Genomic DNA, 23,560 nt, shown 5'->3' on the forward strand with positions numbered 1-23,560 from the left:
TGGCCCAACACATGGAAACCTCTTTGTATCCTCAGACTGAGTCTAATCACCTCCAGACCAGCAAGTCGTTCATGCTCAAAATCAGCCGACTTCATCGAGCTAACAGACACACTGCAAAATATTCAGCAAATCATTCATTTTAAATATATTTAAAAATCAGAGATATGAGAGCATTTATACCAACAAATGGCCACCAAGGAAAACGTCAGCCTGTTTTCTCACGGTGCTTTTATGTGAACGGGGAAATCTCTGGTCTTGGTCTTTACGTGCTGTAATCCTGGGACTTTTCTTATGTCAATACTTTCTGCTTTAGCCTCTGAGTCTGTGTCATTTCTCTGCGTCTGTGATGAAAGTCTCGACACACTTTGTATTCGCCTCTTTGACTTGGTCTTGACTTGTCTGAATCCCTTAAAGTCCTGGTTGCTTCTCACACCTGACAAACCCTGGTCTGAACTCATCTCAGTCCTGACGTGTCTCGGTGTCGTCTCAGACTTGATACGCTCTGATCCGTCTTCTGACTTGGTCTCGGTTTATCGTCGGCACGACCGCCAACCTAGAAGCTTTCACAGTACTCTACAGGATCCGAACGTTGTTGGCCATTCCAACGAATAAACAAACTTTATCATGAATTAACATAAGAGCAACAATAAATTCACTTTCGTCGTCTTCACTTTGTTTTTACCCTCCCGCCCTAAAGACTAATATCTGTATAAAATATATGTTGTGGATTGGATTTGACCATAACAGAGAGGCCTATTAGAAAGTGCTAAAGAAGGCCAAGAAGCCCGGTTCAGTCGGAGTTCTCCTCATGTTTGTAAATCCTCCTGATGTCGTTTCCATCAGTGACCTGAGCTCATGACTCCTCTGGCACCTCCGACGTCAACCTGATAGTTCAGACTCTATTTTCCAAACACCGTTGGATATGTTAGGACCGCAGATACAGTACAGGCAGACGTAGGATAGCCTGAGAACTGGAGCATGTGTCTGTAGCACTGCTAGCATGAAGGCTAATTCAAATTTAACACCTCCTGGTTCAAATTGATGGACAGTGAGTTATTCGTGCTTTTCTTCAAAAGCAACAAGAATGTTAACGAAGTCATGTGGAAATCAGGATGTAAATCAAATTTGCATTCAATTTAAATTACATTTTTTAAAGTCCCATCGCTGCACAAATATCTTCTGATCAACTGGAGCTTTTTCAAACTGACGCAGATTCTTTAGCTGGTTATGAATCAGTCTGAAATGAATGTTGACGCCTCCTGACGAGCTACACGATGTGAATGAGACCATCAGCAAAAAAACATTTCTACTGAGTCTCAGGTGAACTGATTTTGACATTTTACACAGAAACGAATCTCAATAAACGAATGAATGTGATGAATGTTAAAAAATGTACAGACCAAAGTGATCAGCAGAGCAATAAGAGCCACAGAGGCTGTTTATGTAGAGTACAGAGATAAAAATGAAAAGGATGTTTTCATAGATCTATCTCATTTTAATTCCCATTAACTGTTTGTTGTGATGTGTGCAGGGTCTCCAAGGTGAGAGGGGAAATTGTTTTAAAATATGAGCACCATTGAATGTCTGTTGAATTAATCTCATAGAAAAGATCCATGCCCTACATTTAGTACGTAGAAGTTAAAATGTTTATTTTATGGAGAATTGCGACTGAATTCTGTTTTGTGTTTTTTGTTAGAAAAAGCTTTTTGGTTCAGAATTGATCAGATCAGATCAGATCAGTCATATTGAAGTGAAGTTTCTCAGTGAACTGCAGCTTTTAAAAATTCGGCTGGGCTCTAGAGGGGTTCAATAAATCCTCCTTGTTAGTTATTGAACGTTATTGATTAGTAAAAATAGTGTTCTTGATTTAAGCGTTGGTGACAGATCATGAATACACGATAACACGTCCCTCTGCTAACAGCGTGTTGTTTCCTGTGCAACCCCATCAGCCTCCATCCATCAGTACGAGTCCATTATCCAAACGCTACACACATTCCTGTCCCCCCCCCCCCCCCCCCCCCCCCCCGCCCTCCATCTTTTTACCCAGCAGCCCCTGAACATGTCCTAACATCTCTTTAAAGCAGAGCCTGAACACGTCTCCTTATCTTTGTCTGTTTCAAGCAGAGTGGAGTGCTGCGCCGCGCTGCCAGGCATCAGCATCCCGACTCCACGTCAGACGACTTTACTGAGACAATCCTTCTGGCTGTTTGGAACACAAAGACGCACTTCTCTCCTCAACCAGCTGCTGCATTTTGGGGAAAATCTTTAAAACTGGCACTTCTTCTTACAAGCACGTGGACACTGCGAGCACGGGCCTGACGGGTTTGTTTCTGCATTACTGACGGACTTATTCATAGCAGTGATTGTAGCAGTGCCGTGTTGACAACATGCTGAGGTCGTGTCCTTACAGGTACGGATGAGGACAGAAGATTTATGGTGATTCAGAGATATATATATATGTAGCAACAACGATTGCTTCATCACTGAATAAACACTGAACACAACATCCACGTGAATAACTCATCCAGCAGGAATGTGCACCTGTAACAATATGATTGGTCAACACCACACGGTGTGCTGAGGGAATACGGTGCATTATGTTTCAGTGAGAACTAACCAGCTGATCGGACTCACTCTCAGTAAATGTTTTAATTTTATTTCATTTTAGATCTACAGTGACGTCTCTGTTGGTTCTGAAAGCAGGAAGCTGTGTTCAGGCCAAAAGGGAAGTGTTAACTGAGTCACGATCGTCCTGCTGGTTGAGCAGGAATAAACCTCCCAGATCACCCAGAACGAGTCGTGACATCAAAACAAGCTGGATTTTATTTCCCCCCTTCAAGAACTGGCAGTTAAATTAAATCTCAATTTTATTCACTGCTGCTTCCTTCATTTTCTCAGGTGGACACCAGCGTGTTTTTGTGTCTGTCTGTGAAGTGGCAGCATCACTGTATCAAGCGTTCATCCGTCCAGTCTGATTATTATGAACACCACTTTTGCTGTTTTGGGTTCAGACATCCAGTCACACCTCCGGGTGATTCAGAGTCAGCAGGTAACCTCACCAGCATGTGTTTGGACTGTGGGAGGAAACCCGGAGAACTTGGAGCGAGCCTAAGCATGCACATGGAGAACATGCACATTGGGTCGGCCATTTTTAATATTTAGGAACCACCTCTAAGTTTGAAACTTCTCTGATGACGGGATCTTTTATCTCATTTAGTTTTTATTTGTAGCTAATTGTTATTATTTATTGTTTAAATGGATACAGAGCGAGCGCAGTCTAGCAGAGTTCAGTTCCTTGTGTGTTAAACATACCCGGCGTATGAAGCTGATTCTGATCTTACATTTCCTGACACGAGTCTTCACACTGATTTAGTCCGACTCTGCAGGGATCGACTGTTTAATCACAGTCACTGAAGGGTTAAAAGACTGAGTCTCAGCTCCCCTCCAACCAAAGATGGGTTCAGCAGCATGCAGGTTAGTCAACATGGCGTTCACCCAGAGGTAAACCAAGCAGGCGCTTTCACTGCATGAACACTTTTAATCCAAAGACAACAGAGCGGGCAGGTGACTCCGCTCTGCCTCTCTTTACTGACTCCATGACAAGAATCAGCACAAATAAACATTTACCCGCCTTCTCCTGTGGAAGAGCCAGATCATGGATTCTAGATCTTCTCCAACCTGTGTTCCTGACACTGAGAGATGGTTCAGCATCTCATAAAAAAAACAACAAGATTTTAAATCGTCCCAAAAGTGAAATCGAAGACTGTAAAAAAAATAACATTAATTTTCAAATCAATAGATGAGTTATTCATGGCAGTATAAACGTCTCAGGGTGTTTGATATGCAGAGCTGTGACCTGCTTTGTGTCTGACTTGATGCTGATCCAACATGTCTGACATGATGTTGTTTTTTTTTTTTTTTACTGATATTCCACTTTTATGTGAAATGACGCAATCCCTGAGAGCACACCCCGGGAGTGTGTACAATCACACTCGCTGTCACCATGGAAACGCAAGGTGTGGGACGACACAGAGAGAAGACGTGACTCAGGAGAAAGAAGCGCCTCGGGCGTCTTTATTCCTCCTGTCAAAGTCTGAAACTCTTCAAACCAAACATCAGTATTGACGTGTTTTAAATTGAAACAGAGGCTCAGTTTTATAGATTTGAGCTGCAGGTGTTGCTCAGGATGAACTAAGCTTAAAGTCAATGAGCAGGTGATGAATATTCTAATCTCAATATTTACCCAGACAAAGTCCTAGCTAGTGTAAACCTGTTTGTTTTTACTTCACGGGAGTGTTTCCATTCAGGGCTTGAACGTTTTTTTTAAAAAGTGTCTGATCCCATGATTATCTGAAAATGTCGCCTTGAATAAAAGAGCGCATGTTTGCATCAGTGATCGTGATGAAACACTCAGGACAGAGGCTCAGTTGTTGCTCTTCATCCTCATCCTCAGTTTCCGTCCTTGAAGGGAACATTTGTGGTGAACTGTTGCGTTCGAGCGAATGCTTGAAATGTTTCGGGAGGAACTCGATGAACTTGAGACGGACGAGGTTCAAACCCGTCCGTCCGCCGTGACTGAGTTCGAAAATGACACCGTGAGCTTCTAAACATGTATGTTTCAGGAATGATTCCTGAGCAGTCGGGCTGTTAACACGAGGAGGAGGAGAAGGAGAGCACAGGGACAAAACCTGGACACTTCAGAGACCCGACAGGAGTCCGTCACATGCTGACCATCCACAGCAGGACTGAAACAACACTTCTCCATTTGTGTCTCTGCAACTGCTTTCACACAATCCCTGAATCAGGAGGAGCTGCAAAGCCCAACGCCGGCGTGAGCCGAAACGAGCCGGCGTGAGCCGAACGAGCCGACGTGAGAACGCGGCAGGAAATAATCAGGAGAATTCAGCCGGAGCGAGCGGGGGACGACTGCACGCACGCCACCGCAGCCTCGACGATGTCCGTTCACACATCCAACCATGTTGATAATAACCTGAAGGCAAACTGAAACTCACTGTACTGAACAAACTCCCTGTCTAAACTACACACACACACACACACACACACACACACACACACACCTCAGGGCAAATGTTTAAGGCATACACCTTGTATGAAACCCGACACCCCTGCAGCCCCCTCCCCCACCAAACACCCGGCTTCAGCACACAGAAACACACACATGCACCCACTCAACATGTGCTACAGACTGCGTGTGTGTGTGTGTGTGTGTGTGTGTGTGTGTGTGTGTGTGTGAGGGATCTTACCATGGTGTTTGCAGTGTGTAGTCACTTGTTGTATATTCCAGTGTAAGCTCATTGTCCTCTCTCTCTCTCTCACTCTCTCTCTCTGTGTGTGTCTGTGTGTGTCTCTCGCCCCGTCAGGTCTGATTCTGCTGTAACTCACAAACTGCTCACATGTTAAGCTCCGCCCACCAGCTGTCAGTCAGTCAGTCATTCCTCTGTGGATCCTCCTCACCCCTCTGACTCTCTCTGCTGGCAGCTTTGTGTCTTACTATAAACTGAACACACACCGATTCATAATCATCAGATCTTAAAGGTCATTTTTGAACTTTTACACGTTTGTGACTTTGGTTATTTAAAAAAAAATAAAAAAAAACACACAAGGAGAAAGTGACAAGTGGCAGCCTGTTAGCTGAAGGGATCCAATCAGGCGCTCCTCCTGGGGTACGGATGGCCTAGTGGTTCCGTTCTAGAGGTGTCCCAGGTTCAAATCCAACCGTGGCCTCTCGACCTCCTTTAACACACGTTCAGCAGCGATGAAGAAGAGAGAGAGTCACCGCTGGTTGCTTCCTGTCGTCGGGTCCTATTTTTAGTTTCTGCTTCAACTCCAAACTAAACGGCACCCGAGCGCCGTGCCAAGCCCGACCTCTTCACATGGTCTTAGTATGGCCGTGTGGTTTGATTGACAGCTCGCACACCTGCACAAACTAATCACAGCGACTGAAGCAAACGGAGCGGAGTTTGCTTTAAATGAAGCAAACTGTTGAAGTGTGAAAAACGAGTTTGTGTTCATGTTATTGATCCTCCATCTGGTGGATGAAGATGAACAGGCAGCTGAATGACTGATGGACTAATTCATCTTATTAGGGAGTCAGACATCAGCTCCTGTTGAAGTGAATGTTTGAACTTCTGCTGGATCCATTACTGCAGTAACAGATTCCACATGTGACTGTGGACCAGTAACACTTTACTGACTGGGAACAAAAAAGCTGCTCTGAGCTGCTTTCACTCTCCCACAGCCTCCAGTCTGAAGTCCAGTCACAGCTGGAGACCAACAGCTGCTGCCGTCATCACACCGAGGCGACCTCCGAGTCTGAGGTCGGGGAAACAGATAATGTGATGGCAGCCTGCCAGTAAGACACTGAACTGGGCCACTTTATTGTCCAGTTGGCTCTGCGCCTGGAAAGGAGTTGGTGTGTTTTTTTTCACCTGATGACAGCTCTGTTATCTGTGCTCAGACTGGAAACCAGTTGGAGGAGGCAGTGAGTCTACACAATGCAGAGCCAGTCTAAATCCTGCACTGGTTCTATTAAAACCTCTCACCACTGAGCACGTCATTCCTCACTGCGTCCTATTCCTGGTAATATTTACCCGTTTATATAAAAGCAAAGGCTGCCATGTTCTGGTTAAAAACACACGACCTGAAGACGACACACAGATCCTTTCCAGGATTTACATTCAGACCCGAGCTCAGTTGGGACCAGCTCGGATCAGAACCCCGTCTTCACGGTGTTTAGACGGTCATCTAAAATCAAACCGATAAAAACCAGACGGACCAAGAAAAATGTTTTTGTTCTAATGTGAAGTGAAATTCATGCAGACTCATAAAGAGTTAACATGCTAGTATTCGTTTTTAATGAGGCTACAGCTGCGGGTTTGAATCCGACCTCTGCCCTTTGCACTTTTATCTCTGTGGTTCAGGGAAATCAAACCCCTGAAATCTTAAATGTGTGGTGCCAATACATTTTACTTCCATCACTTAGTTTCATGTCTGCACTCTTTATTAAAAACAACGTCGCTCTTGCATTTTTAAAGTTGCATCTGCCTGGCAATGGGCCTTAGCTGCACCAGTCCCAGACAGACCAGTGAAACCAGTGCCCAGTTTGGGTCTGTGCTGGTTTCCAGGGAGCTGAAACGAGCTCTCAGCGAGGAAAAAATCCCAGATCAGAGCTTTGAGACGAGCTGGCAGAGTCACAATGACCGTGGCTTTGAAGGAGGTGACATGTTGGATGAAATGGTCCTTCTCATTCCTCACTCCCCCCCCCCCCCCCCTCCTCCTCCTCTCCCTGTCAGAGGGTTTAATGGGAGCACTGGGGGACTCTGCTGGGTTTCTTTGCTTCCTGTGAGGCTTTTAACAACACAAATAAACCCAGTTACCCAGATCCTGGACCACCTGTGTGGCGCTCGTCGAGACACAGGACGTCCATCAACATGGAAGACGACTTCCTGTCAGTGAGTGATGTCGCTTAAAACACTAATATGTTTTGTCGTGGACTGGGAGAACTGGGAGAACTGGGAGACGGGCATGAATAAGATTTAACGCCATCGGAGTCGAGTCCTGACGATGTTTCATATTATCACAGGTCTTTAGTGTGCTCTGCAAATTGTGTTGTTCGATCATGTGACCACTGATAAGAACCAATCGGAGCGGAGTCACCAGCAGCAAAAAATAAAAACTGTGAATTTAAATTTTGGTTGATTGAGCTGAAACCTTCCCTGACCTGAACACGCCTGAGTACGCTCGACCTACAAACCTGAGACAACAGCTAGCTGACCTACATAGAAACACAAACAAGAGAGCCCGATCAGTCAGCGTGATTGATTTCACAGTGACATCACAATGTATGAATGGCGGTATTAACGGGCAGGAAGTTCAAACAGGGCCTGATCGGCAGCACACTCGGGTGCCTCGCGTGTCACAGGCGGGATGTTTGCACATGTTGTAAACCTTTAATTAATCACCTTCAGAGCAGAAGAGAAGACATGTTTGTTCTCCTGACGAGCCGAGCCCTGAACCCTCCTCTGCTCTGCTCAGACGGCTTCACTGCAGACTTAAAACAAATCTGTCATGACCTGGAGGACTGAATAAATTCCCATTCAACATCTAAAGTCCACTAAACTCCAATGTTGCTAAATGAAGTGTTACGGTTTGGTTTCTTTTGCAGAATGAGCTGCAGGATTCAAAAATTGTTGATAACATCTTGAACCATTTAATCGAAGCTTTCATGTGTCAGCTGACACTCCAGCCTGCTGCTGCATGCTGCACAGAACTGATCGACAGCAGATCCTCGATCTGTAGACTCAGTGAGGGGTAGGTAAACCCGGGTCGTGCTTCTAAATGTGTCTAAAGAGAGAAAACCCAGAGAGGAAGAGATCATGTGTTCACGCTGTGACTTCTAATCCTGATAATAATAAAATAATTATGTTGATTTGATCAAAATGTGAAATATTTTAAGTAACTTTTCTCTCAGCACCAGCTGACAATCATCCTGATCTATTGAGCCAAAGCTAACTCGCTAATGAAAGCTGGTTAGCATTCAATGATAATGAACTTCTTGTCTTTCACTATGCATTATTGACCCAGACATTAAAACTACAGTCCATGAAGCTGTCCTTACTTCTGAAGGTTTTTATTCTCCGGCTCATCACAATTCCTCCCACCGTCTAAAAACACAAATGTACTCATGCAGGTTCCATTCAGCACTAAATGACCTGGAACTGCTGGCCAGCGTCGGACAGGTCTCTCTGACTAAGAGTGGATCCAGACCTGCAGATCCATCAGGTTTAGGGGCGGACTGTTCCTTTAATCAGATCTTGGAGCCTGCGTGTGCAGCTACACAATAACAGACATTTCTTTAATGGACTGTGTCCACTGTGACGAATGAACAACACGTCCAGTCCTGTTTACCATCAGTCCATCTGCTTCGCACTCATCATCATCATCATCGTTTTCTATAGATGAATAAATCCTCTGCTTTATTTCCATCAAACAAATCCAGTTAAATCTATCAGTCAGTGCCGCTCATGTAATGGAGGTTATTTTTTACCACACAGCTGTGGAAACATCGAATCACATTTCATTTATGATTCAGTGTCTCTGTACAGTCAGTGATGTCAGCTGTTAAGTCTTTAACCCTTTCTGATCTGTCTGCATCCAAACATCAAGTTCTCTTCTCAAACATGGACCCATAGAAGACGTCACACATGAAGGTTTTGTTTTTTATCACACTGATCACCTCCACAGACTTCAGCTCAGGTTGAACCTTCACACCTGGACGACACATTCGACACATCCGACGCAGATGCTCCTGAAACCCAGGTGACCTTTGACCTCTGTTGTTGACAGAGCGTCGTCTGCTCCACCTGACCGAAGAGGAGCCTCTGCTTGAGCAGCTCGAGGTCAGGGGTCAATCATACCGACTAATTAGAGTGAAGGATCAGCACCGATGTTTAGAGAAAGAAAAACTTGGCCACTTCTGATTGAATGATACATCTGACGGAGTGACAGAGTGCATTATGGGTACACGAAAGAGGAGCGGAGACCCTGTGAGGCTCCTGAGGAGGAAATTAAAGAGACAGAGGGGAATGAACAAGAGCTGCAGGCTGCAGTTCATATCCTGTTAGTGAGAGGCGTTCAGGCACCTGCTCCCTCCTGATGCATGTGTCAGAGTCAGAGGACCAACAGGAAGACAGTCACACACACACACACACACACACACACACACACACACACACACACACACACACACACACAGATCTACAGCTTCAGCACATTTCAATACAAGACATGACGAAGAAAAAGATCCAGACTTTTCCCTCATTAGTGGGAACATGAGGTGAAGCGAGGGTCGCTGGTGTGTGTGTGTGTGTGTGTGTGTGTGTGTGTGTGTGTGTGTGTGTGTGTGTGTGTGTGTGTGTGTGTGTGTGTGTGTGTGTGTGTGTGTGTGTCCCACCACGTCCCCCCTTTGATTACACAGCCCGCTGCACACACAGCGAGGGGGGGGCGGGCCTCCCGGGTGCTCCACGGCTAATCAAGGGTTAAAAACAAACAAAGATACGGCCTGCAGACAAAGTCAACAGCTTCTGGACCGTCGACCAGGACGGGACGATCGGGATCATGTGACCCGTCTGAAGCTGCTTCTTTTTAAAACTCTTTTTATGGTTGTTTTTGGACTCTTTCTCCACGTGTGTGTCAGATGTTTCTGCGTTATTAAAACAGTTTGAGCAGAGGGAACACTGAACCCCTTCAAGGCCGCCGTGATCAATGTGAAACTCCTTAAAGGTCAGCTGATGTTCCCTGTAGAGCTCCCGACCCCGAGAGGCGACCGAGAAATGTGTGAATCACACAGGTGGTCGACTGAAGACGTTAGGTTAAGGCAGTGAGAAAAGGTTCCCACACACACACACACACACACACACACACACACGGGCAGGCACCCACCTGCAGCAGCTATGCAGCCTCTGGCGACGCACTCTGCTCACATTTTTGGAACGCTTCAGTAAAACCTCACATAACTTAGCGGAGCAGAAAAGCCAACTCGTGTTCCAGCTCAGTGAGACTCAGTGACAGCAGCGAGAGAGATTAGACTGCAGTCACAGCGACAAAGTTCAGGTACAACCATCGGGTTCTGTTCGGTCCACTTCATCCAAGGACTAATGCACAAACACATTTACAGAAAATATCTTAGTGAACTTGTTTGATCGTGGTTCCTATTCCAGAGCAAAAACAACTCAAATTCACTGTGGATCTTTTTTACAACATTTCTGATTCATTTTGTAAAATTCTCTGTTTGCTATATCAGGATTTATTTCTCTGATCGTCAAACCAACTTTTATAAAAATGAAATTAACTGCAGCGGCTGTTCAGTCTGCATGTGTGAGATATCTCCTGACCCGAGATGATGACGCTCTCCTCCTCTGTGATCATGAAGGAAACCTGCTGTGTTGAAGCTTCTCTGACAACAATGCAGCAGCCAGTATGTCCTCCTTCTAACTTTAGATTCTGCTCCTGAATGCTCTGGATTTGATTGGACCAGAGAAGGTAGGCGGGGCTTGGAAGGCCGTTTTGGACGCCCCTGGGTTTGCCAGATATGAGAGCAGTTATCAGGTGAACAGGTGTTGCAGCGATGGAAGCGGGCAGTGGAACTGCTTCAGATAGAAGTGATTGTACCCGAGCTAAAAAGCCTCTGCATGTTTCTAATAAGCTCCAGCAGCAGAAAGCTGCTCAAACTAGGATCAATGTTGGAGATGAAACATGGAGAGAGGTTAGAACGCAGAAAGCTTTACAGACCCATGCAGAGCTGGCTAAACACTGAAGCTACAGTGTCTCTACATGCAGAGCTGGCTAAACACTGAAGCTACAGTGTCCACCACATGCAGAGCTGGCTAAACACTGAAGCTACAGTGTCCACCACATGCAGAGCTGGCTAAACACTGAAGCTACAGTGTCCACCACATGCAGAGCTGGCTAAACACTGAAGCTACAGTGTCCACCACATGCAGAGCTGGCTAAACACTGAAGCTACAGTGTCCACCACATGCAGAGCTGGCTAAACACTGAAGCTACAGTGTCTCTACATGCAGAGCTGGCTAAACACTGAAGCTACAGTGTCCACCACATGCAGAGCTGGCTAAACACTGAAGCTACAGTGTCCACCACATGCAGAGCTGGCTAAACACTGAAGCTACAGTGTCCACCACATGCAGAGCTGGCTAAACACTGAAGCTACAGTGTCCACCGCATGCAGAGCTGGCTAAACACTGAAGCTACAGTGTCCACCACATGCAGAGCTGGCTAAACACTGAAGCTACAGTGTCTCTACATGCAGAGCTGGCTAAACACTGAAGCTACAGTGTCCACCACATGCAGAGCTGGCTAAACACTGAAGCTACAGTGTCCACCACATGCAGAGCTGGCTAAACACTGAAGCTACAGTGTCCACCGCATGCAGAGCTGGCTAAACACTGAAGCTACAGTGTCCACCACATGCAGAGCTGGCTAAACACTGAAGCTACAGTGTCTCTACATGCAGAGCTGGCTAAACACTGAAGCTACAGTGTCCACCACATGCAGAGCTGGCTAAACACTGAAGCTACAGTGTCCACCACGTGCTGATCTGCGTGAGAGGAGGGGGCGGAGCCAGACAGCTCTCTGTGATGATTAGAGTTTAGACTGCAGTACTCATTTTAAACACTAGGGGGCAGATTTAAATGTTACACCTTCAATCATCTCGTATTCACAGTTTGTTAATAATCAAAACAGCTTCTCTGATAACGTCATCCCAGCGCTGTGCTGGATGTTTGATTTTTGTCACATCTGAATTTAGACTTTTAGGAGACATCTTCTCTCTGTACTTCTTCAGATCTGGACGTCTTGTGAATAAATATTTTGTGCCTACTTTTCTGTTCCACACAGTGAGGATACGAAACATTTCAGCTCATCTGACCCGAAAATAAATGTTCAGGAAACACCTTAATAAGAGGAAAAACATCAAACTGCACAAAAACAGTTTAAACTGCAAACGTACCAAAAAACTAAAAAGCCCCAAAAAATCTCCCGTTAGATGAATATTGAACCCAACTGAAAGAAATCCGAGCTGTGCTGCGATGAAGGAGGGGCAGGATGGGAGGCAGAGGGGAATAACCTGCCTCCATGTTGGCTCCAAAATCAGAGAATGGAGCCAGTTCCTTCCCCTGCAGGCCTCAGACGGTGCACACAGCAAACACACACACACACACACACAACACCTGCAGCACAAACTTCCACAATGACACACACCCATGAGCAAGCAGTAATAGTTTAGATGACTAAAAAATGAATTGTCAACTCTTTCACCTGTCGGCAGCTTTTTCACCGGATGATTCAGATGTGTTCAAACAGCGAGTGAGAAGAGAGTGAGAGCATGTGAAAGCTCTTTCTTCCAGCGTCTCAGCGTGGGATTGTTTCCTGCTTCATGTATCTGTGTGAGTCTCCTGAGGTTGAAACCCCGTCCAAAATGTGTCCTGGATTTATTTTAGTTTCTGCTCCAGTTAGACAGAAAACCAGCAAGAGTGCAACAAGTGTGAAAGAAGACAAAAACATTCCTGTGATTTGATCCACATCTGAATCGTTTTACAACTTTCTCCAAACTTCATCACCCACTTTATCACATTTACCCGTCTAAAAATCCCCTGATATTGCAGAACCAGTAAATTATGTTCAAAAGAGACCTTCAGGCGTTTTCTCAGAGCTTCATATTATCAGACTAATCTTGCACACATCTCACATGTCTGAAAACACAAGGCTGAGCCTGCACACTCTTTTGGCTAGTGATTCAAAAAAAGAAGAGACTCGCTGCAGAAACAAAATCGAGCTGCAGAAACAAACTAAAGTTTGAAGTTTGAAGGGCACGTACCCTCGGTGACTGCAGCACGACTCCCGCTGTGCTCCTCAAAGTAAATCCAAACAGAAGCACCAACAATGAGCGAACGAAGGGAGGCGAGTGTGTGCGAGCGGGGAGTCACACGGACACGGTCGAGCTCCAGTGGCGTGAGTTCAGTCAGAGAAAATCCAGCATGTGTGCACAGAGAAGCTCCTTGACAAAATATCAGCCTGCAGGCGCAGACAGCTCCACCCACAGCTCTCTCTCTCTCTCTCTCCCTGCATGTCACTGTCTCTCTACCTCTCTCTGTTGTCCAGGCATGTGATCCTCTATCAGTTCACAAAACAGCTGTTAACACACACACTCACACACACATATTGTTGGCAACAGTTTACAGGACATTCTTTGGCGAGCAAATTGAATCTTTAAATAGTCCAGAAGAACACATGAAGAGCTACTGTGAGCTAAAACAATCAATGCTGTCTCATTTATTAATATTATTATTATTATATATATTTCAGTGTGGACTAAAGAGGAAGAGATCAAACCCCGAGCTTTACATAGAGTGGCTAACACTGAATAAATGCTAAGCTAAACAATAATTGGGAATGGGGGTTGGACATATTGAAATGTGCAGGGCTGCAGATTTCAGGGAGGGGAAAAGCTCAGACATATTTCAGAAGCTTTTAACAGACTCCCGGGTCCAGAAATCTGCAACGCCGCAACGTCGGACGAGAGGAGAAATTTAAGATTCCAGGAAAAGAAAGAAAAACAGGCGAAAGTGCAGAGAGGTGTTTGGGTTTCATCAGGCAGCAGCTGTGAGGGACGTGGACATAAATCCAGTCTGTGTGTATGTGTGTGTGTGTGTGTGTGCTGATCAACCTGCAGCCATGCTCATGAGACTCCGCCCACACTGATACGACCAATACACAACGCTTTCGCAGCACGCGTATCAGCGCCTGTGGTCAAGCTGAGATTTACCGTTCAGGCGCTCGACAGACGAGATTTTACGATGGAAGATGGAGGTCGTTTTTTTTTTTTTTTTTAAACGTTGGTTACCACGTGTGACCAATAATAACACCGTCAAGTTTAAACCGCTGAACATGAAAAGTTGAAGATATTAGCTATGAGCACGTGCAGCCTTTATCAGGTCGCCCAGGACTTCGATATTATATCTCACCATCGTGCAATATATACGCTCTGGTGACTCTTTTGTTTTTTTAGGAATAATGAGGACTGTAATGTGAATCATTAGGTCAATGTCTCGTTAATGCTAAATACTCGCTCCTAAGTCAAACATGACTTCAGCTGTGATGAAGGGATTCTACTGGCGTCATGGACTGAAAGGTCGTATTCCTACCTGCTGGTGTTGAGAGATCTGTCCGGCGTGGCCTTCGAGGCTCCTCCCTGAACTTCCACAGAAACTGAACCTGTAAACACAAACACATGTGTTGCTGCAGTTCTGTTGTATCTGTTAATGCTAAGTGGCAGATCCCCCCCCCCCCCCCCATCACCCCCACATTAGTGATCTTTGACCTCAGAGGGTCTTTAGTGGGAGCTGTGGGACTCGGGGGAGGGGGGAACCTCTCTGGGGAGAAGAGTTCAGGGGGAATCAGAATGAATGAATAATAAGCAGCGTCACACAGGGAGCAACACTAATGAGTGTGTGTGTGTGTGTGTGTGTGTGTGTGTGTGTGTGTGTGTGTGTGTGTGTGTGTGTGTGGACCCAGCTGGACCCTACACTCAGTTGAAGTTCATGCAGAGCCTTACAGTGACTTTGACAGACGTGTAGAAGAGAAACCTTCACGTTTATGAGAGCAGGTGAAAAACAAACATGACATTATTTATTTAAGGGAAGAGGAAAAAGCTTCCATTTGATGTTCATCAAAGAAAATACACACACACACACACACACACACACACACACACACTAAATGAGTCCTTACCTTTACGTCTAGATTCTGCTTCTGATTACCTGGCGTCAAAGTGACCTGCAAACAATCACACATAGACGTGAAAAAAAAAAGTAAACAATCTTCATTCAGTTTCCATCTGCAGCATCGATGTGTCAGATAAATAAACAAATATGATCCATAAATCAGTGACTGTCTCTATAATAATACCTGCTTGTTCAAACTGTCCCGCCTGAAGGGATTTTTTGCCCTACAGCGAGCGTCCCCATCTTGTGAATGAATGAAAAGATGGCTGACTGAGTGACTTGGCTCCTGCACACGAAGGCCTGATGTTGGCCGGGAGACGTAAACGCCAGCGTCTGACTCTTTTGCCTCATGTCGCCATCATTCCTGTGTACTGACGCAGGAATGTGTGGATTCAGCCAAATGAGCACAGCGAGCCTCGTCCAGTGAGAGAAGTGAAGAGGAGGGACTCCCCCCCCCCCCCCTTCATCAAAGATCTGACACACTGTTAACCAGCCTGGATCATTTGTTCCAGCTCACTTTCCTCGAACTCAGACACAGGAGGACATAATGCACACATGTGAACGAGCTTCACATTTAGTTTAAAGCTCTTATGTGATACTGCGTGCATGACTAACACTTGTTGATGTGCAGAAAGCCTGCTATGTTCTTTGAGGTGCATCACGTTCGCTGAGTGCTGCAGCTGGCCTGCTGTTTATCTGTGTATTGGTCCAACACTTCCTGTGTTAGAGATGGTGTGATTTAACATACAGCAAGAGCTGCAGCCTGCACAACACTGGGAAATCTCACACTGCAGCTTTTTTCTGTGATTAATACCACACATGGACGATACCTGGGTGGGACGCCCGAGTAGATTTATGGCCATTGAAGTATATTTCCGGGAAAATATGTGTTCATAAAATTGCTGCATGCACGAGAGACTAGGGGGAGAGAGAGAGAGAGAGAGAGCGTGCAAGGTGCTCACGGCTCCGTGCAACATAACTCCCGTGTTAATAAAAACAAATCCCTTTCGACTCGTGCAGAGATAAGAAGCAGCTTCAGAGAGAGAGAGAGAGAGAGAGAGAGAGAGAGAGAGGAAGTCCACCCGCTCGCTCCAATCAAAGCTGAAGCTTCTCGTGGCTTCGTTATGCACAGCCGCCTGCTGCTGTTTGGACTCTATCGAGTGGAGGTGAGGCGTTAAAAACATCAAAATTGTTTGCTGCAAAATCTGAATTAACTTAGAGCGGAAAACAACATTTGATATAAATACAAACCTAACATCAAAATATACCCTAAAATAAGGGACAGGAAAGAATGCACATCCAGCCACCAAACTCTATATTTACACATGTGCTTCAGCCTTCTTCACCACTCTGCCTCCTCATGGTGGATCCACATATTCTGCATGAAAGCAACAAGATGCAACCTGAACATAACAGCTGGGAATCAAACATGAAGCTGAGCTGAGCCTGCAGTTTTCAGCTCCTTTGTTAACATGCTTGCAGGGAAGACCAAGTCCAGCTGGGAATGTCATCACTGCAGGTAATAAAGTCAACTTTTTCCACGGCACTTGATGCAGACCTGATGAACAGTAACGTAATCCATCAATGTTTTTAAAGATTTATTCTCAGTTAAAAAAAAGTCCGAACCACATTTCATGCTAATCCTTTTTACAGATTTCCGTCTGGACCGAAGTGAAGAGCAGACGTTCAGTTAACTGAAGAAACAAACATGTCAAAAGTAATGCGGTTCTTTTAACACTAAGCTCTGCCTACGTCTCTCTATGTTGCGCCTGCAAAGCCATTTAGTCTCCCTGTCGACATTAAAGCGGCTCCCTGCCTTCGCTCCATTCTTGCTGCGAGTGCAGATTTGGTCCCGCTGTTCTGTTGTGGTGGGCTCGACATTTAAAAACAGCATCAGTCTGGGTCTGAGGCCTGGCCTTGAAGGGGGGGGCCCTCTGTGGAGTCTGCCTTAAATCCAAAACCTTTGAGGAGTCCGCCAGGCTTCCCTGGAGGGTTTCCCTAAAAACCCGACACTTCAACCTGACTGCCGCTTCAATGGCCAAAAAAAATCAGCCTTCCTTTCAACCCCACTGCTGAATATGTAGAGAAAAGGTCGAGGGCAGGAGAGGGCGGGGGGGGGTGAGACAGGTCAGCTCAATTTAAACTCAAACCAAGACATGTTAACTTTCCATTTTCCCTAGTGATCATTATTTTGTGTGTCAGAGATTCTACCTCCTCTATCGCTGTTCATACTCTGGATGTTTGAGCCACTTATAATGCTATAAAGCCCTCTTGTTCTCTTCCTGTACAGTCGTCAGCTGTTTAAGAAAAGTCCTTAAATGTTAGGAATGTAACGTCAGAGGATTTGCATTGTGCACTTGTTGTCTAAAGGAGGCAAAAGGACGCCGTGGTGAAGTGAAACAGACTGCTTCATCCGGACCACGTGAGCCAAAGCAGTCCAGCATCGGACGCAGTCATGTGCCGCTCAGGCTGCAGTGAGGCCAGCTGGGAAAAAAACGACTCAATCAAAAACTCTGCTGACTTGACTTTAACGTCTAATAGAGCGGTCGGCGCTTCAAGGAAAAGTATTAAACATGCATCTTCCAGGTCAGAGAGGAGGGGAGTTCTGAACAGGCAATTCTTGCAGGAATGTAAAAATGTTGAGACAGAGGAAAATAAAAAACACATCTCCAACTATTTTATAACCAAAGACACCGTTTAACTTCTTCTAATGAAGCTTTTTAACCAACGTGTTCTCAGATCACATGTTAAATCTTCTCAGGCTGGGTATAATTGTCGAGATGTTCCATCCAGGCTTCTTACGTAACAGCTTTGTGTTGGACATGTGTTAAATAAACAAAAGGCAGAATGTGAAATCTTTTGTGTGCGGCGAGTACGGGACGTCCTGCATGCACTCACACGCAGCGAGTGGGAGGCTGGCACTGTGCTGACAGCAGGGTGGTGATTACGCTAGCACAGCCCGCCCTGCACGGTGGGCCTGTTTGTGTCTCGCTCTGTGTAATTAAGTGTTTGAGCCCAGGATGGATGACAACACATCCATAAACGCCACATCTCTCTGCTCTGATGGAAAGTTACCGCTGCTGCGGGCTCAAGAGCGACGGGGCCGAGTCGAGCCGAGCGGCTCATCACCCAAGAATGTGAGCAGGTTTTCCACCTCGCAGAACAATTAACAGGGAGCCAATCAGCAGCCGGCCTGGCCTGCAGCTAAGCCCTCGCAGAATAGACTGGCCGACACTCTGGTGTCAGACCGCTCCGACGGGACGCACTCTCACCCTCAGGCTGAAGGACGGAGCGTCGATAAATTATCATTAAAATCATCCCCAGAGTTCAACACACCAACTTTAAGAAGGCATCGACTCTGTGCTCCGAACAAAAGAGAATCACACTGACTTTAGTTTGTTATGAAAAAACACCTGAGAATAGATATATTCCTCTGTGAGCATGAAACTACACGTCAGTGCTCGAGGGTCTGCCGTTTTATCACCCCTCGTTCATTTCTCAACAGTGTGTGTGTGTGTGTGTGTGTGTGTGTGTGTGTGTACAGGTGAACTCCCTGATAAGGTTGTCAAAATATTCAACACTTCAAACTTTTAAAAAAACAGCAGCTTTTAAACGATTTCCAATTATTTAATTATCAGCAGCAGACAGAAATCACTGAAGCTGAGAAAACTGAAGACTGACACGACTGGAAGAGAGAGAGAGAGCGAGAGAGAGAGAGAGAATGCTGTTAAATTACACAGACACATCGGCAACATATTTGTAGAGAGACATTTAGACCAGGGGTGTCCAAAGTGCGGCCCGGGGGCCATTTGTGGCCCTTGAGTGGATTTTTTGTGGCCCTTGACTTCAAAAATCGAAGAATCAGAAGATTTTGGCCCCAGGCCTCATCAGATGGCATATTTCGTTCTTTTTTTTCTTTTTCATGTTAGCGAGGGAGACCTATAAAAGCCTGACTATTCTTTTCCCACTGCAATTAGTTATTGTGTATTTACATTATTTTTTGAAGAGGTCAAAATACAAAAAGTTCCTTCCAATATTTAAAAAAAACAAACTGTGGCCCGTGAGCGATTCGAACGCGGCAATTTTGGCCCGCAAGAAAAAACCCACTGATTTAGACAGTGTGTGCTGCTGCAGTATTTTGGACGACTAAGACTTTTGGTTTTTAAAGCAGGTAATAATAATGTTTTAAAATCTGCTGTTGTAAAAATCCAACTCCCTGATTCGGTCATCGCTGAGTCCAAACCCGTGAGCAGCGGGACACGGGAAGGATCTGTGAAGGATGCATGACGGTGCAGACAGAGCAGATCCACATGTTGTGTGTTTACAGCACAGAGACCGGAGCAGGAGGACAGGGGACGAGTTAAACCCCTCCACCTGAGTCTGAGCTGTGTGTCCTCCTCATTAACCCCCTCCCTGTTTCCTATCTCTGATGTTTATGACTGGACTTCTCTTTGACCAAACTGACAATTAACCTCTGATTTACACCCGCCCGGCCAGGTGACGCTGCGAGCTACACAAACAATTACATCCATTTAGCTGCTTTCAGTAAAACAAAGACAGACAACCAAACGTGACCTCGCTGACCCAAAGCAAAGAAACCATCCATCTCTCTCAGCGGGCTCACGGCGGTGACCGTCTGTGCTCCTCCTGTTTGTCCCAAAGATTCAAGCCCAGGCCTGCAGCTCACTCTGAACGCAGGGGAAAACCAGCGCCCTGCAGGGGGTTCATAACAACACGCCGGCGCCGCTCAGAGTTCAAGCCTTCTACTCTCCACACCTCTTCTTTACTCTTGTGTTCATACATGGGCCACCCTGATTAATCAGACACTCACTGCCCCTACAAATCAAACATGATGAACGCTACATCACTTCCCTCTATGCAACATCATCCACATTCAGCTTAGCGTAGCCTTCTCGTGCAGCTCGAGCTTCAGCGTGGCGTTTCTCCTGCTCCAGCGTGTGACACAGCAGAACAGACTGCTGAGGTGTTGGTATGTGCTCGCAGCCTCTCACTGATTCACAGGATAAACTCTGAGAAAGACAAACAGCTGAGGGGTTAGATGAGCCGCAGATCTGAGAGCAGTTGTTAAAAAAAAACAGATGTGACAGGCTGAGTGAGTGCAGGACAGGTGGCCTTCTCGTTACATCTAACGCTCCACAGAGACACTGAAGGAAAGTAGCACAACTTTTAAATTATTACCAGACACACATAACTACCTTATTGCACGCTGTGATGTTTATGAAACAGCAGCTAATAAGGAGAATAAAAAGGGATTTGGTCTCTTCACATTAGGAGGTTAAAATTTTGATACATCTTATAGTTAGGGCCGGCTTAGGACCAGCTCATAGTTCTGCTGCTATAGGCCTAGACTACCGGGGGAACTGGCACCAGGATCTCTTATCTTATCTTAGCTTTCATATCTTATTACTGCTTGTCACTATCTTTATATTCTAACCTCTCCCTTTTCTGGGAGCTCCTGAGCTCTCTTAGGTTCCTTGGGAGTGTTGGTGAGGATGGCCTGCCCAAACAACCCCCCCCCCCCCCCCCCCCCAACCTATCCTATCCTATTCTTCTTTCTGCATCTTGTCCCATTTTCAAGCCCAGCACAGTTTAGCAGATGGCTGTTCCGTCATGATCCGGGTCTGCTGAAGATTTCTGCCTGTTAAAAGGAAGTTTTTTCTTCTATGACGGATTAAGCTGGGCTCTTGTAATATAGCCATCAGTAAGGTCCTTTACCTGCTTTTTGTAAACACAACAATGAGCATGGTCTTGTTACCTGCTCTTTTGTTAATGTTAACAGACAAACAGTAAGGTCCTTTACCTGCTTTTATAAAGTGTCTCGAGATAACGCCTGTTATGAATTGACGCTATATAAATAAAGATTGATTGATTGATTGATTGATTAAAGTCCTTTAAACATGTGACCCGGGTTCAAGTCCCACCTGTGGATCCTTTCCGCTCCATTCCCCACTTTCTCTTCCTGGTTCCTAACTGTCCCATCAAACATGAAAGTATCACATAATCACACGTGATGTGGAAATATCAGGTTTAATACCTAACATGTGTACGTTTCTGCAGAGACCCGTCCCTTTGACTGTCTCTGTCTTGTTCCAGTGTGTCGAGAACATTTAATGGCATCAGCCTTTGGGCAGATGGGTGTCGTCCCCAGCCAAATGGACTTAACGTGCATTACAGCCTGTCTCTCTCAGTCAGGACACACTCATCCTTTTCCTCCAGGACATATACAGTTTAGGACAAGCTGCCGCAGAACCGACAGAGTTACACAACACATGTAGCCGCAGGGGGAAAAGTTAGGAATCACGTAAACACAATTCAGAGACAGCTTTACTGGGCAGGCTGGAAGTTACACCTTCAGGACATAATAGTGTGTGTCAGTCAGAGGGCGGCGTGGACAGAGCTCGGGCGTGAAGAGAAATCACGTTGAATTCAAAAGAGATACTGTTATTTATGGATGTGGACACTGATTCCCAACTGGGAACGATTCCAGCAAAGAGAGAAGATGTCAACTATACCCTGTAATTAAATGTCACCACAGGCAATGAAAGGTTCAGCTATTATCTGCGATGATCTAACCGAATAGACACGATACAGGAAATTGAAGTGTTTCAGACACCACAGCTTGTTCTTGTTTCCACCCCGGTGGGTTTTGAATGTTGTTATCTGTCAAATCAGCCATTATCTTTTGCATTTCATTCATATTTTCAGCTCACCTATTAACCCTGAGGTGAAGATTAACTGAGTGCAAACAGGTAACACACCCTCAGCCACAAATTGCTCTTTATCATTTGAAACTATTCTGGAAATTGCCGTTGATTAAACCACTGTGTGTTGTGCAACTTCATGCCAAAACGAAACGATTAAAGGATTATTACATTTGCTAATGGCTCAATAAATAGATATATCAAGCGAAATGAATGAATGAACTGACTTCTTAGGCGTGTTAACGTGTTGTAGTGAATTATGCCAGCCTTTTACACAGTACAGGGAGCATGTTTTAAAGGAAGGTCACTCAACAATATGCTTCATTAAAGCATTATTTGTTCTCTCCTGTCTTTGGCTCCGAGTTTATCTTTCTCTCTTTTTTATGTATTATTTTTAATGAGTTTGTATTGTGTTTATCTTTGTCTTCTGTGAAGCTCATTATACTTACGTGTGACATGTCCTACACAGATAAAAATGAATTGAATTGATGGGGGACACAGACAGCCAATGCTGTCGCTTCGCGCGATGGAGGCATCGTTCGACAAGGTAGCAGATATCGACATGACACCGTCGAGGCTAGCTAGCTAGCGTTAGCATTTTTGAAAGTCACTTCTAACAGGTGTGTTCGCGATAAAGACGAAGCAAACAAGCAACAAAGCACTGTTAACAATAATAAATACTTAAATGGACTGAAGAAAAGTCCGGCCAAGGTCGCATACCATACCTAAATACACTTAATAGAAATAAGATTAACTCACCGAGAGTTCCCAACTGTCACGTTTGAACAGCAGTGTAACCTCACGAGGACATCTACGTCACATCAAATAAACCTTTCATTTATTTATATTTTAATTTAATTTAATTCGATTTTTTAAGGCAGGCAACTTAACTCACTGGCTGTATTTTATATTTTAGTTCAATTTAGAACCGTTATATTTTTATTTCCGAGTTAAATTCGCCATGTTTACTTTAATGATTATTAAAGTAAATTAAAAGCTCTTGATTTATCTATATATATATATATATATATATATATATATATATATATATATATAGAGAGAGAGAGAGAGAGAGAGAGAGAGAGAGAGAGAGAGAGAGAGAGAGAGAGTTGTTTTAAGAATCTCTCAGTGAATTTTGCAGAGTAGTAGGTCTGAAATTACCTTAATAAAATAAAAATACTGTTGCACAAACAACACATTATCATCTTAAAATATCTTTAGATTGAGGCCGTTGATGTAAAAAAGAGTCAGCTATGTTCACTCAAAAAACACCTTATTTATTGGCTTTTAAAATCTCTGGGCATCAGCCAAAGAAAACAAATATTTGGCACAAAGACAGATTTGTTTCATTTGATTTTCAACCACCTGAATCACAGATAAAATAAAAACAGACTTTATGCTCTGCAGCATATTGTCCTTTGTCCTCGTTCACATACATGATTGATTTAAAAAAAGCAGCTGGATGAAACACTGCAGTGCTTATGCAACACTTATTTTTCTGAGCTGTTACCAGATTAT

General features: G+C 44.9%; 1 protein-coding gene across 1 annotated transcript in view; it reads right to left on the minus strand.

Moving 5' to 3' along the window:
• Window positions 1–22,840, minus strand: part of plekhg4 (pleckstrin homology domain containing, family G (with RhoGef domain) member 4) — a 53,160-nt gene extending 30,320 nt beyond the window's left edge. The window contains 2 exon segments of the mRNA XM_079339280.1: window positions 14,742–14,811; window positions 22,802–22,840. The gene's annotated coding sequence lies outside the window, so the exon portion shown is untranslated.
• Between the last annotated feature and the right edge of the window lie 720 nt (window positions 22,841–23,560).

Source organism: Symphodus melops (assembly GCF_947650265.1).
Source record: "Symphodus melops genome assembly, chromosome: 3".
Lineage (NCBI taxonomy): Eukaryota > Metazoa > Chordata > Actinopteri > Labriformes > Labridae > Symphodus > Symphodus melops.